Source organism: Loxodonta africana, chromosome 6 (genome assembly GCF_030014295.1).
Source record: "Loxodonta africana isolate mLoxAfr1 chromosome 6, mLoxAfr1.hap2, whole genome shotgun sequence".
Lineage (NCBI taxonomy): Eukaryota > Metazoa > Chordata > Mammalia > Proboscidea > Elephantidae > Loxodonta > Loxodonta africana.
Window position 1 is genome coordinate 52,168,092 of NC_087347.1, and position 15,405 is coordinate 52,183,496.

The window sequence follows — 15,405 nt, forward strand, 5'->3', positions numbered from 1 at the left end:
CTAAAACACACTTTTGCATAAATATTAAAGTAAAAAGGGCAATTACGGCCAAAGAAAGGAATAATATGAAAAGGAGTAACTGTGAAAATACAATTCTTCAAGTACTTGTAAGTCCTAAGTCCTTAAGTAAGGATACAAGCAATTTAACCTTGTATGATCTATATTACTGTCCCACTTCAGTTGTAAAGTACTAGCTTTATGTTTTTCTTTAATGGTCTAGAACTGACTTACAGGTAAAGCCTGCAAACATTTCTCAGAGAGAGAAAATGAATTGTGGTTTCAGAAAATATTTACAGTACAATGTTGTTCCTGCAGTTTTCTTCACTAAAGGACTACTGCGTTGCCATTGCTCAAGATGTGAAGCTTTGTTAGCAGAGTTGTGCAATTGACAATAGCACCCAAAAAGAACTAGCATTTCTCAATACTCCTTAATTTCCGTTATGTTGCCACAGAACACAGCTCAGTATGCCTTTGAATTCAGTTTGCTTCTTTTCTTATTCATACATAAAATATATGATTTCTAAATCTGTTTAATGGAATCAATTATCAGAACAATATTCACTGGAAGTGCTGTGATTCAGGAAAATCCATCAAAATAGAAAATACTTTCTCTAAACAGCGTTGCCTAAACAGTTTACCCCAAGGAGTAAGCAAATCAGCACTATGTGATTGAACAGCATCCTTATTTATCCTAATTCAACACAACCTCTGGAATCTAAATTCCTCGAGGATTGTTTTTGACCAACCCTTAATTTCCAGTGCTACAAACTACCGAAGATTTGCCTGTCATTTCATAGCTACATGCTTACCAATGTTCATACTCCTAATCCTATTGTCTTTGTCTTTAAACTACTAACGCCTATGCTTTGTTGTTGCTGTTAGTTGCCATCAAATAAGCCCCTGCCTGATTCATGTGTTTCACATTAATTATTGAATAATTGGAAAAGGGGGAAGTTAGATTTTTTTTCTTTTATTTTATTGTGCCTCAGGTGAAAGTTTACTTAGTAGATTAGTTTCCCATTCAATAATTCATAAACAAATTGTTCCAAGACATTGGCTGGAATCCCCACAACGTGTCAGCACTCTTTTCATTTCCACTCTGGGGTGCCCATTTCCATTCATCCAATTTCCCTGCCCCTTCCTGCTATCTCATCTTTGCTTTTGGGCAAATGTTGCCCTTTTGGTCTTAAATAGTTGATTGTTCTAAGGGGCATATTCCTCATGGGTGTTATTGTTTATTTTATGGGCCTATTTATTATTTGGCTGAAAAGTGATCTTCAGGAGTGACTTCGGTTCCATGTTAGAGGAATGTCGTAGGGCTATAGTCTTGGTGGTTCCTCTGGTCTCTATCAGACCAGTAAGTCTGGTCTTTTTTTTTTTTTTTTTTCTATAACTTTTATTAAGCTTCAAGTGAACGTTTACAAATCCAATCAGTCTGTCACATATAAGTTTACATACATCTCACTCCCTACTCCCACTTGCTCTCCCCCTCTTGAGTCAGCCCTTTCAGTTGACAATTTTGCCGGCTTCCCTCTCTCTCTACCCTCCCATCCCCCCTCCAGACAAGAGTTGCCAACACAATCTCAAGTGTCCACCTGATATAATTAGCTCACTCTTCATCGCGTCTCTCTCCCACCCGCTGACCAGTCCCTTTCATTTCTGATGAGTTGTCTTCGGGGATGGTTCCTGTCCTGTGTCAACTGAAGGTCTGGGGAGCATGACCGCCGGGATTCCTCCAGTCTCAGTCAGACCATTAAGTTTGGTCTTTTTATGAGAATTTGGGGTCTGTATCCCACTGATCTCCTGCTCCCTCAGGGGTCCTCTGCTGTGCTCCCTGTCAGGGCAGTCATCGATTGTGGCCGGACACCAACTAGTTCTTCTGGTCTCAGGATGATGTAGGTCTCTGGTTCATGTGGCCCTTTCTGTCTCTTGGGCTCTTAGTTGTCGTGTGGCCTTGGTGTTCTTCATTTTCCTTTGCTCCAGGTGGGTTGAGACCAATTGCTGCATCTTAGATGGCCGCTTGTTAGCATTTAAGACCCCAGACGCCACATTTCAAAGTGGGATGCAGAATGATTTCATAATAGAATTATTTTGCCAATTGACTTAGAAGTCCCCACAAACCATGTTCCCCAGACCCCCGCACTTGCTCCCCTGACCTTTGAAGCATTCATTTTATCCCGGAAACTTCTTTGCTTTTGGTCCAGTCCAATTGAGCTGACCTTCCATGTATTGAGTGTTGTCTTTCCCTTCACCTAAAGCAGTTCTTATCTACTGATTAATCAATAAAAAAACCCTCTCCCACCCTCCCTCCCTCCCCCCCTCGTAACCACAAAAGTATGTGTTCTTCTCAGGTTTACTATTTCTCAAGATCTTATAATAGTGGTCTTATACAATATTTGTCCTTCTGCAACTGACTCATTTCGCTCAGCATAATGCCTTCCAGATTCCTCCATGTTATGAAATGTTTCAGAGATTCGTCACTGTTCTTTATCGATGAGTAGTATTCCATTGTGTGAATATACCACAATTTATTTACCCATTCATCCGTTGACGGACACCTTGGTTGCTTCCAGCTTTTTGCTATTGTAAACAGAGCTGCAATAAACATGGGTGTGCATATATCTGTTTGTGTGAAGGATCTTGTATCTCTTGGGTATATTCCGAGGAGTGGGATTTCTGGGTTGTATGGTAGTTCTATTTCTAACTGTTTAAGATAACGCCAGATAGATTTCCAAAGCGGTTGTACCATTTTACATTCCCACCAGCAGTGTATGAGAGTTCCAATCTCCCCGCAGCCTCTCCAACATTTATTATTTTGTGTTTTTTGGATTAATGCCAGCCTTGCTGGTGTGAGATGGAATCTCATCGTAGTTTTAATTTGCATTTCTCTAATGGCTAATGATTGAGAGCATTTTCTCATGTATCTGTTCGCTGCCTGAATATCTTCTTTAGTGAAATGTGTGTTCATATCCTTTGCCCACTTCTTGATTGGGTTGTTTGTCTTTTTGTGGTTGAGTTTTGACAGAATCATGTAGATTTTAGAGATCAGGCGCTGGTCGGAGATGTCATAGCTGAAAATTCTTTCCCAGTCTGTAGGTGGTCTTTTTACTCTTTTGGAGAAGTCTCTAGATGAGCATAGGTGTTTGATTTTTAGGAGCTCCCAGTTATCGGGTTTCTCTTCATCATTTTTGGTAATGTTTTGTATTCTGTTTATGCCTTGTATTAGGGCTCCTAAGGTTGTCCCAATTTTTTCTTCCATGATCTTTATCGTTTTAGTCTTTATGTTTAGGTCTTCGATCCACTTGGAGTTAGTTTTTGTGCATGGTGTGAGGTATGGGTCCTGTTTCATTTTTTTGCAAATGGATATCCAGTTATGCCAGCACCATTTGTTAAAAAGGCTATCTTTTCCCTTGAATTGACACTGGTCCTTTGTCAAATATCAGCTGCTCATACGTGGATGGATCTATGTCTGGGTTCTCAATTCTGTTCCATTGGTCTATGTGTCTGTTGTTGTACCAATACCAGGCTGTTTTGACTACTGTGGCTGTATAATAGGTTCTGAAGTCAGGTAAGGTGAGGCCTCCCACTTTCTTCTTCTTTTTCAGTAGTGCTTTGCTTATCCGGGGCTTCTTTCCCTTCCATATGAAATTGGTGACTTGTTTCTGTATCCCCTTAAAATATGACATTGAAATTTGGATCGGAAGTGCGTTAAATGTATAGATGGCTTTTGGTAGAATAGACATTTTTACTATGTTAAGTCTTCCTATCCATGAGCAGGGTATGTTTTTCCACTTAAGTATGTCCTTTTGAATTTCTTGTAGTAGAGCTTTGTAGTTTTCTTTGTATAGGTCTTTTACATCCTTGGTAAGATTTATTCCTAAGTATTTTATCTTCTTGGGGGCTACTGTGAATGGTATTGATTTGGTTATTTCCTCTTCGGTGTTCTTTTTGTTGATGTAGAGGAATCCAAGTGATTTTTGTATGTTTATTTTATAACCTGAGACTCTGCCAAACTCTTCTATTAGTTTCAGTAGTTTTCTGGAGGATTCCTTGGGGTTTTCCACGTGTACGATCATATCATCTGCAAATAGTGATAGCTTTACTTCCTCCTTACCAATCTGGATACCCTTTATTTCTTTGTCTAGCCTAATTGCCCTGGCTAGGACTTCAAGTACGATGTTGAATAAGAGCGGTGATAAAGGACATCCTTGTCTGGTTCCCGTTCTCAAGGGAAATGCTTTCAGGTTCTCTCCATTTAGAGTGATATTGGCTGTTGGCTTTGCATAGATGCCCTTTATTATGTTGAGGAATTTTCCTTCAATTCCTATTTTGGTAAGAGTTTTTATCATGAATGGGTGTTGGACTTTGTCAAATGCCTTTTCTGCATCAATTGATAAGATCATGTGGTTTTTGTCTTTTGTTTTATTTATGTGATGGATTACATTAATGGTTTTTCTGATATTAAACCAGCCTTGCATACCTGGTATAAATCCCACTTGATCAGGGTGAATTATTTTTTTGATGTGTTGTTGGATTCTACTGGCTAGAATTTTGTTGAGGATTTTTGCATCTATGTTCATGAGGGATATAGGTCTATAATTTTCTTTTTTTGTAATGTCTTTACCTGGTTTTGGTATCAGGGAGATGGTGGCTTCATAGAATGAGTTGGGTAGTATTCCGTCCTTTTCTATGCTTTGGAATACCTTTAGTAGTAGTGGTGTTAACTCTTCTCTGAAAGTTTGGTAGAACTCTGCAGTGAAGCCGTCCGGGCCAGGGCTTTTTTTTGTTGGGAGTTTTTTGATTACCGTTTCAATCTCTTTTTTTGTTATGGGTCTATTTAGTTGTTCTCCTTCTGAATGTGTTAGTTTAGGTAGGTAGTGTTTTTCCAGGAATTCATCCATTTCTTCTAGATTTTCAAATTTGTTAGAGTACAATTTTTCATAATAATCTGAAATGATTCTTTTAATTTCATTTGGTTCTGTTGTGATGTGGTTCTTCTCGTTTCTTATTCGGGTTATTTGTTTCCTTTCCTGTATTTCCTTAGTCAGTCTAGACAATGGTTTATCAATTTTGTTATTTTTTTCAAAGAACCAGCTTTTGGCTTTGTTAATTCTTTCAATTGTTTTTCTGTTCTCTAATTCATTTAGTTCAGCTCTAATTTTTATTATTTGTTTTCTTCTGGTGCCTGATGGATTCTTTTGTTGCTCAGTTTCTATTCGTTCAAGTTGTCGGGACAGTTCTCTGATTTTGGCTCTTTCTTCTTTTTGTATGTGTGCATTTATTGATATAAATTGGCCTCTGAGCACTGCTTTTGCTGTGTCCCAGAGGTTTTGATAGGAAGTATTTTCATTCTCGTTGCTTTCTATGAATTTCCTTATTCCCTCCTTGATGTCTTCTATAACCCAGTCTTTTTTCAGGAGGGTATTGTTCATTTTCCAAGTATTTGATTTCTTTTCCCTAGTTTTTCTGTTATTGATCTCTAGTTTTATTGCCTTGTGGTCTGAGAAGATGCTTTGTAATATTTCGATGTTTTGGACTCTGCAAAGGTTTGTTTTATGACCTAATATGTGGTCTATTCTAGAGAATGTTCCATGTGCGCTAGAAAAAAAAGTATACTTTGCAGCAGTTGGGTGGAGAGTTCTGTATAAGTCAATGAGGTCAAGTTGGTTGATTGTTGTAATTAGATCTTCCATGTCTCTGTTGAGCTTCTTACTGGATGTCCTGTCCTTCTCCGAAAGTGGTGTGTTGAAGTCTCCTACTATAATTGTGGAGGTATCTATCTCGCTTTTCAATTCTGTTAAAATTTGATTTATGTATCTTGCAGCCCTGTCATTGGGTGCATAACTATTTAATATGGTTATGTCTTCCTGATCAATTGTCCCTTTTATCATTATATAGTGTCCTTCTTTGTCCTTTGTGGTAGATTTAAGTCTAAAGTCTATTTTGTCAGAAATTAATATTGCTACTCCTCTTCTTTTTTGCTTATTGTTTGCTTGATATACTTTTTTCCATCCTTTGAGTTTTAGTTTGTTTGTGTCTCTAAGTCTAAGGTGTGTCTCTTGTAGGCAGCATATAGATGGATCGTGTTTCTTTATCCAGTCTGTGACTCTCTGTCTCTTTATTGGTGCATTTAGTCCATTTACATTCAGGGTAATTATAGATAAATAAGTTTTTAGTGCTGTCATTTTGATGCCTTTTTATGTGTGTTGTTGACAATTTCATTTTTCCACATACTTTTTTGTGTTGAGGCGTTTTTCTTAGTAAATTGTGAGATCCTCGTTTTCATAGTGCTTGACTTTATGTTAGTTGAGTCGTTACGTTTTTCTTGGTTTTTATCTTGAGTTATAGAGTTGTTATACCTTTTTGTGGTTACCTTATTATTTACCCCTATTTTTCTAAGTAAAAACCTAACTTGTATTGTTCTATATCGCCTTGTATCACTCTCCATATGGCAGTTCAATGCCTCCTGTATTTAGTCCCTCTTTTTGATTATTGTGATCTTTTACCTATTGACTTCCATGATTCCCTGTTATGTGTATTTTTTTTTTTAATTAATCTTAATTTGTTTGTTTTTGTGATTTCCCTATTTGAGTTGATATCAGGACGTTCTGTTTTGTGACCTTGTGTTGTGCTGATATCTGATATTATTGGTTCTCTGACCAAACAATATCCTTTAGTATTTCTTGTAGCTTTGGTTTGGTTTTTGCAAATTCTCTAAACTTGTGTTTGTCTGTAAATATCTTAATTTCGCCTTCATATTTCAGAGAGAGTTTTGCTGGATATATGATTCTTGGCTGGCAGTTTTTCTCCTTCAGTGTTCTGTATATGTCGTCCCATTCCCTTCTTGCCTGCATGGTTTCTGCTGAGTAGTCAGAACATATTCTTATTGATTCTCCCTTGAAGGAAACCTTTCTTTTCTCCCTGGCTGCTTTTAAAATTTTCTGTTTATCTTGGGTTTTGGTGAGTTTGATGATAATATGTCTTGGTGTTTTTCTTTTTGTATCAATGTTAAATGGGGTTCGATGAGCATCTTGGATAGATATCCTTTCGTCTTTCATGATGTCAGGGAAGTTTTGTGTCAGGAGTTCTTCAACTATTTTCTCTGTGTTTTCTGTCCCCCCTCCCTGTTCTGGGACTCCAATCACCCGCAGGTTATCCTTCTTGATAGAGTCCCACATAATTCTTAGGGTTTCTTCATTTTTTTAAATTCTTTTATCTGATTTTTTTTCAGCTATGTTGGTGTTGATTCCCTGGTCCTCCAGATATCCGAGTCTGCATTCTGATTGCTCGAGTCTGCTCCTCTGACTTCCTAGTGCATTGTCTAATTCTGTTATTTTATTGTTAATCTTTTGGATTTCTACATGTTGTGTCTCTATGGATTCTTGCAACTTATTAATTTTTCGAGTATGTTCTTGAATAATCTTTTTGAGTTCTTCAACAGTTTTGTCAGTGTGTTCCTTGGCTTTTTCTGCAGTTATCCTAATTTCATTTGTGATATCATTAAGCATTCTGAAAATTAGTTTTTTATATTCTGTATCCTATAATTCCAAGATTGTATCTTCATTTGGGAATGATTTTGATTCTTTTGTTTGGGGGGTTGGAGAAGCTGTCATGGTCTGCTTGTTTAAGTGGTTTGATATGGATTGTTGTCTCCGAGCCATCACTGGGAAACTAGTTTTTCCAGAAAATCCGCTGCGTCCAGTCCAAATCCCCGCGGGATGATTCCCCGGCTCGGACGCTTCTCTTTCTGCTCCAAGACCAGTCACTGCCTCCCAGGGACTTCTCCTACCGGCTGCGTCCCACGCCACCCGTGGAACCGGCTGGTCTCCCTCCCAGGGTTAGTTCAGGGGGGTGGAGCAGCTCTCTGTGCTTGTGCCGTACCTGACTGGTACGCTGACTCCAGGCTCTGGAAACAATCGCTGCTTCCCTGTATTAGTTCGTTCTCCGTCTCTAAATCTGTGTTTGTTGTTCAGGGTTCGTAGATTGTTATGTATGTGATCGATTCACTTGTTTTTCCGTGTCTTTGTTGTAAGAGGGATCCGAGGTAGCGTCTGCCTAGTCCGCCATCTTGGCTCCGCCTCAAGTCTGGTCTTTTTATGAATTTGTATTTTGTTCTACATTTTTCTCCCACTCTAAGTGGGACCTTCTATATTGTTCCTATTCAGAGTGGTAGGTAGTACTATCCAGGTACCATCTAGTTCTTCTTGTCTGAGGCTAGGAAGGCTGTGGTTCATGTGGGCTATTATCCTTTGGACTACTGCCTTGAGCCTTTGGTTTTCTGCACTCTCTGTTGCTCCAGATAGAAAAAGACCAAGAGTTGTATCTTAGATGCCTGCTTGCAAGCTTTTAAGACCCCAGATGCTGCTCATCACAGTAGGATGTAGAACATTATCTTTATGAATTCTCTTATGGGAAAGTTGGTTCTTGAGATTCAATTCTATCCATTTCAGTAACTCCACTTGTTTCTGAATATATGGAATATCTGCCCAGCTCTTCTTTTTCATGTCAAATTTGTATTACATTTATTTTCCTTTAAACTCGAAACTCATGTCCCATAGCTTTACAGAATAAAGAATCATGCTATTTTTTTACCTAGAGAAATAAAAATAGAAATGCTTATACTGCTTACCAAGAGGCAGTATTATATATACATAGATATGTCTGAGAAATAAAAGGCCCCTCTAAAACAGTTATACTGTTTGAAATATGAAAAGGAGGAATGGAAGTTAAGAGGGTTGATAAAGTAAAACATCTATAGAAAGTGGGTTCAGAAATTCGTATATGCAACCCTATTTGTTGATTTCTCACTTGTGTAGTTAGAGTAATATATTGCCAACCAATACTTTTCAGAATTATAATTATCATACTTTTCATATGAGGTCCCATAAAACTCAAAATTTCAGTTATCTCTCATACCATTATGTTGAATAAACCCAGAAGGAAAAATAAAATATTTTTTCCTTAGGATCACTGAAGCAAAATGTGGAAAGTTTAAAAAGCTCATGAGAAATTACAAATATTTCAGAATAAAACTTGATTAGAAATGTAAGAACCTAGAGGGGGTTTTGAAATTATTGTAAAATTGGAAAGTACTTGTTAAAGTAATCAAGTATAAAGTGAAAAAAATGTAATCCCAAATTGCTCCTGGGTCCCCCAGTTAGTTGAAAAATCTATATGAAAGGCTAAAACCTTTTACCCTCATATAAAAAAAATGCATTTTTTTTCTAGTATTGAAAATTTGAAAGCAGAAAGTAAAAACTCTCCATGGCCCTTTGTAAATTACCTAATAATATGCTTTGATGTTCCCTACAAGTGACCATGATTGGAAACACTACCAATTTGCTGGTATGGGACAGACAATTAAGAGTTGTAGACAGGATCTAAACTATAAGTAAAAACTAATATTTTCTGTGGAATTTGGAAAGACTAATGATATGAACATAAGCAACCAAAATTGATTTTGTTTGTTAAAAGCAGTCATCATTTCTCTTCTCCCTTATGTTCTCACACTGTCTATTGATCAATATTTAGAGAGAGAATCTCAGCATTCAAGATCTACCAGTCTAACAGCAAAGTATATTGCTTGATTTTTCTCTCCTTATTCATTCAACTACATAGAATTTTCTAGAAAGTACTCAAATTTCCCTGTTTCTGATTCTTTCAATTAAATTTTGAGTCTTCTTAATGTGTTTGTTCAAATCTTCACATTTTTAATGATAACAAAAGTACACTATCCCCAAATGTTCCCTAATTTCCGGGGCAGGAAGAAATCATCCACTCTTATCAATTTCTTTAAAATATTTATGATTTGCATGCCACCTCCTTCATTACTTCTGTTAATATTAAATCATACATTGTTATGGTTAGTTCTTAAATTTGATCTCCACTAATAGATTTTAAGCTCCCTTAAGACAATAGCTATTATAATTAATTTATTTTTTCCATTCTCACTTAGAAGGGCAACTTGTACTTAGTAAACTTTTTTTTAAAATGTTTCCTGAATAAACATTCTGACCACATAAAGAGACAGAGTATCATAGGCTTTTTATTAAATTCTAAAAATACCCACCCAAAATGGCATGATGCTGTGATTAAAGTATCTAATAGATTAATTATCATTAGGAAAATTTCTAAATAACCTTATTATACAATTGTCACCTTCAATCATTTTCACTTACACATAGAACTCATGTCAAAGGATGACATTCCAGAATTCAGGACTGGTCATTAGGAAAGTCATTAAAATAAACAGGGTATTTCTCTTGAAATATGTTTTGACTCTTGGCAGCATTTTGTATGTAATCGAACCAAATTATGATACTTAACATTTAATCAAAATCACTTCCTAAGAGCATGTTATTTTGTATAATTTTTCTTTGCCTTCTTAGTCTCTTAATGACTGTCAAATGATTATTATTGTAAAGTAAGTTTTACGTTTACTTTTTAAAATTTTAATTATATATCAAAGAATTATTTTATTTTGGACAATGTGATTTGTTGACTTGAAAGATTTTTTTTATTACATCTGTTTTAAATTGTAGCATTTTTTTCAGTGCCATAAAAATGTAATAACATCCTCTAGATATTAGCAATAATTTTTAATAATCTACTGTGAAGACTAAATTCTGCTTTATCCTAGTTATGGGATAATTTCAAGATATATTTGTTTGTTTTCAATACGAATAGAGAAAAAAATTCTTGCAGCTTTTTCATGGGTAAACATGTATCATATTATATTTTAAATCCATTATATAAAGTAATTTATTTCATTAATGGTGTAGTTTGTCATATCTCTTTGAAAATGTATTATACATAAGACTCACCTGGGGATCTTGTCAAAATGTAGATTCTGATTCTGTATATGTGGTGGAAATGTGAATTCTCAGCAGTGGTTCAAACTGGAAAGAACCTGTTCAAAGCCCTGTTTTAAACCCATAGCTCCATAAACATCTTTCATGGGGAAAAAAAAAAAAAAAAAAACCTAGGTAAAATGAGAACAAAATAGAAAGAGTATTAAATGTTCTCTAATATATATATATATATATTTTAATATTACCTTCAGAAACCCTGGTGGCATAGTGGTTAAGAGTTCCGCTGCTAACCAAAAGTTCGGCAATTTGAATCCACCAGGTGCTCCTTGGAAAGCCTATGAGGCAGTTCTATTCTGTCCTGTAGGGTTGCTATAAGTCGGAATTGAGTCCACTGAACTCCATTAAACCAAAAAATTAGGTTTTTTTGGTTTAATGTTACCTTCAATATGTTTAACCAACATAATTGTTGTTTTTGTTAACAGCCATCTAGTCAGCTCCAACTCATGAGAACCTTATGTACAAAAGAAGGAAGTGTTGCCTGGCCCTGCTCCATCTTCATGATCATTGGTATGTTTAAGTCCATTGTTGTGGCTATTGTGTCAGTCCATCACAATGAGGGTTTTCCTCATTTTCTTTGGCCCTCGACTTTATCAAATGTGATGTCCTTTTCTAGCAATTGGTCTTTCCTGATGACATGTTCAAAGTAAGTGAGTCAAAGTCTCACCATCCTTGCTTCTAAGCAACATTTAGGTTGTTTTTCAAATACCAATATTTCAAATACCAGCAGGATCATCCACAGTGGATAGGCTTCAATAGAACCTTCAGATTAAGAGAGACTAGGAAGAAAGGCCTAGTGATCTACTTCTGAAAATAACCCACTGAAAACCCTTGGATCATAATAGACACCAATACAAATGTACCTTATATTTTATAATTGAGAATTCTTTGAAGAAAAATTCATTTGGTAGGCAAGTTGCCTAAAGATAACTTTAAGCAGTAAACTTTAAAATCTTATGATGAGGTTGATACATATCTATCAAAGATTGTAATATATAATAAAAACCAGTTGATCTTAAAGTGTGATCTAAGGACCACTGGAGAACCCTTGAAATCTTTCAGGCAACCATGACATTAAAACTCTTTTCAAAATAATAATTTTTTTTCACTGTGTTGCTATTTGCACTGATGGTACAAAAATAATGATAGCTAAAATTTCTGAAGCCTTAAAAAGAATCAAGGGAGTAGCACAAAATTGTATTAGTTGTCATGGGATGCATCTCCAGCATACATTATGTCATGAGGAGCACGTTAGTGAAAACTCAGAATACAAATGAGACTGCTTTAAAATATCACATGTTAAATCTTTCCTAATGAAGATTTATTTTTGGTTAGATTAAATGATTTTTTATTCTGAGATTTACTAATGTGTATAATCTTATGCAATATGATAAGGCATTAGTCATAGATTTCTGAATTTTGTACATAAAATGTAAATTGTTCATTCACTCATTCATTTACTCATTTAAGCTAAATATCATTTTGGCTAGTCAGGAATGAAAATGCTTATGGAATCTCCAGTGCCTTTCCAAAGGGTATAAACCAAAACTGATATTAAATGATAAAAGATAAAGGAAGACTAGAAGGACTACACTGATATATTTTCAAAGGATATTTGGGGTATAACAACACTGAAATCAGAGCTTTACATAATTTATTTCAATTCATGCTTCAAGGACAAATGAGTAATTTAAAATTAACAAAATTCACACTGAAGACATGCAACAGGAAAGAGGGTAACCACTTTCTAGGTGTAGAACAGAAAGGAGTTCCAAACAGGACACTGGAAGATGAATGTAATGATCTTGTACTCTGTACTAACATTGTTTCAATTTTCAAACCTCATTCTTTTCAATGTCTTTTAAGATTGCATACTAATTATCAAAAGTTGTATTTGTGTTATTACTTGCAAAACAGTCCTCAATAAAATAAAATTCACAATGTCTGGCATTTAATCAAAGATAACCGGGAATGCAAGAGCAGAAAGCTGCCAATAAAAGCTAAAAGAAGAAGAGAGTGAGGATAATCAATCAATCAAATCCAAACCAAAACCGATATTGAGGTTAGAATGAGAATAGAAGAATATTAAAATAGTTATTACAGCAATATTCTTATCCAAAAATATAAAGGAAAGATTAAACCTGTTATAGAGAGGTGTAAGACAAAAAAGACACAATTTCTTAAGGTGAAAACTACAATGGCTGAGATGAAAAACCCATGGGAGGGGAATAACAGCAGATTAGATGTTGTAGAGGAAAATTTCAGTAAACTTGAATACATAGTAATAGAAACTTCCAAAAAATCTCAGAAAAAAATCCTTGAAAAAATTAAATAAAGGAAATATCATGAAGTCGTATGACAACTTCAAGATTCCTAATATAGTCACATGGATGCATAATGTCCATTCGGACAATGTCTGACTGCATATACATCCATGGTCTCATAAGGTTTTGTTTCTTTTCTTTTTTTTTTTTAAGGGAAAGTAGCTCTCCCTTTGCTTATTATTGCCACTCCCCCCACCCCCGGCCTCCTAATGGTTTTAAAGACCCCCAAACCGTTGCAGTACTGATGAGCACTGTGCAAGTGAAGAGGGCATGGCTTTGGCTGGGCTGGGATGGTGGCCACTGCCGGTCAACGAGGACATGGCTCTGGGCATGCGCTCTTGGGCCTTAGCATAGCCAGTAGACAGGCAGTGGCTGCAGGGGCCTGAGTTGTTCCTGTTCCTCCGATGAGTGGAATGCGGGAGCTGGCCATGCTCTGTTCCCTCCTTACTCGCTTCCTTTCGCTCTGCTCCCACCACCTCCATCTCAGCGCTACTGGTGGAGCCACCCATTTCTCTGACATTTGGCAGCAGCTCCAGCAGAGGCAGCAATGCAGCTGTGGGGAAAAGGATGACAGGAAGTGGATTCCCATAGTCTTTATGTGGGCTTGTTGTACCGTGGGAACTGCCTGTATATAATATGGTGTTCACACAATGTCCGAACTACATAACGTCCTATTTCACAGAATGTATCATGGACTTTAAGTGACACATAACTGTATATGTGTAACTGAAGTTACTGAAGGAAAGGAGGAAGGAAGCAGAAAAATATTTGAAGAAGTTATTGCCTACATCATTTAAAAAAAGTCAGTGCAATATTTTTTTAATTTGACATTTCAGGAAAGTTGTTTAAAGTGAACATCGGAAAAAATCAGAACGTACCTAATGCTCTTATATTTGTAGTTACTATTTATAATAATGAATATTAATGCTTTTACATTTATAATATTTAATAATTAAAATTTTAATTTAATTACATACACATGCTGCATTACTTCTCTGAAGTATTATATTACTTATCTTAATTAATCAACCATCTAAAGCAGCTGGAGAAAAATATGCATTCATGTTTGTATTAAAACCATAAAAACTTTTCATAAAACATTTTAAAGTGTTTTGTTAGAGGGTGCAATGTAAAGTATTACTTTAACAAATCAACTCAGAATTTTAACTCTGATTCTCTGAATTCCAATGTCTTCAAAACCCTTCTCAATCCCCCCTATGTTAGCAAGTATTATTTCAGAGTCTCATAAATAATAGATTAAGGGACTCACTTGGTATTGTGAGGAAAGGAAAGTTAATTTTAATACCAAGAATTTTGACCCCCAGCCACGTAGGTTAATTAAACAATAAAAACAGTGGGAATTTCAAAATTAAAACTTCAATATAGCAAATACTACAAAGCAAAGAGTTATGCAAAGGCTTGCAAAACTTGCACTTTCTAATTTTTAGTGATTACAAAAGAAAGTATATATTAGTAATGGATTAGTAATGATGTGTAATTTTGTAACTGAAATAATCCCCAATGATCCTGGATTAAACTAACTTTTATCCATCTATCATCCATCCATTTATCTATCAATAATCTATTTAGTCTGAAAATACTTGAGAGTTCTCTGCATTGTTGTAAGAATTTGTTAGATAAAACAGTGAACACAACAGATAAACATGCCTGCCTTCATTGAGTTTATATTCTACTCATTCAAGGGGGTAATAAAGCGGTAGCAATGTTGTAGTATATTAAAGGACTAGAAGGATTAAGTAGTTTAAAAATTTTATGACAGAGAAATTATTAAAATCCTAAAATAAAGAACTTACAAATAAAAAAGTAAGATCAACATATCAGAGAAAATGATCTAAGTACATGAACAGTCATTTCAAAGGGAAAAAATACTTAGAAATAGTCAATAAATTAAAATATCTTGTTCAACCACTTATGAAATAAATTAAAACAAGATGACATTCTTTCGCTTGTCAAAGCAAAAATCATTTGTTGTTAGGGTGAAATCAGCACTACATTTTGATACACTCTCAGATGAAGTTTAAACTGGTTTAACCCTGTTGAAAGACAGCATATCAAAACTTTTGAATACTTCGATGCATGACTGCAACATCCAAGAACTTACTCAAAGGTCGTAATTGTGAATATGCACAAAGATTTAGCCAGAAGGATTTTCACTGCAGCATCATTGACAACAAAACGCAGCACATATTAAA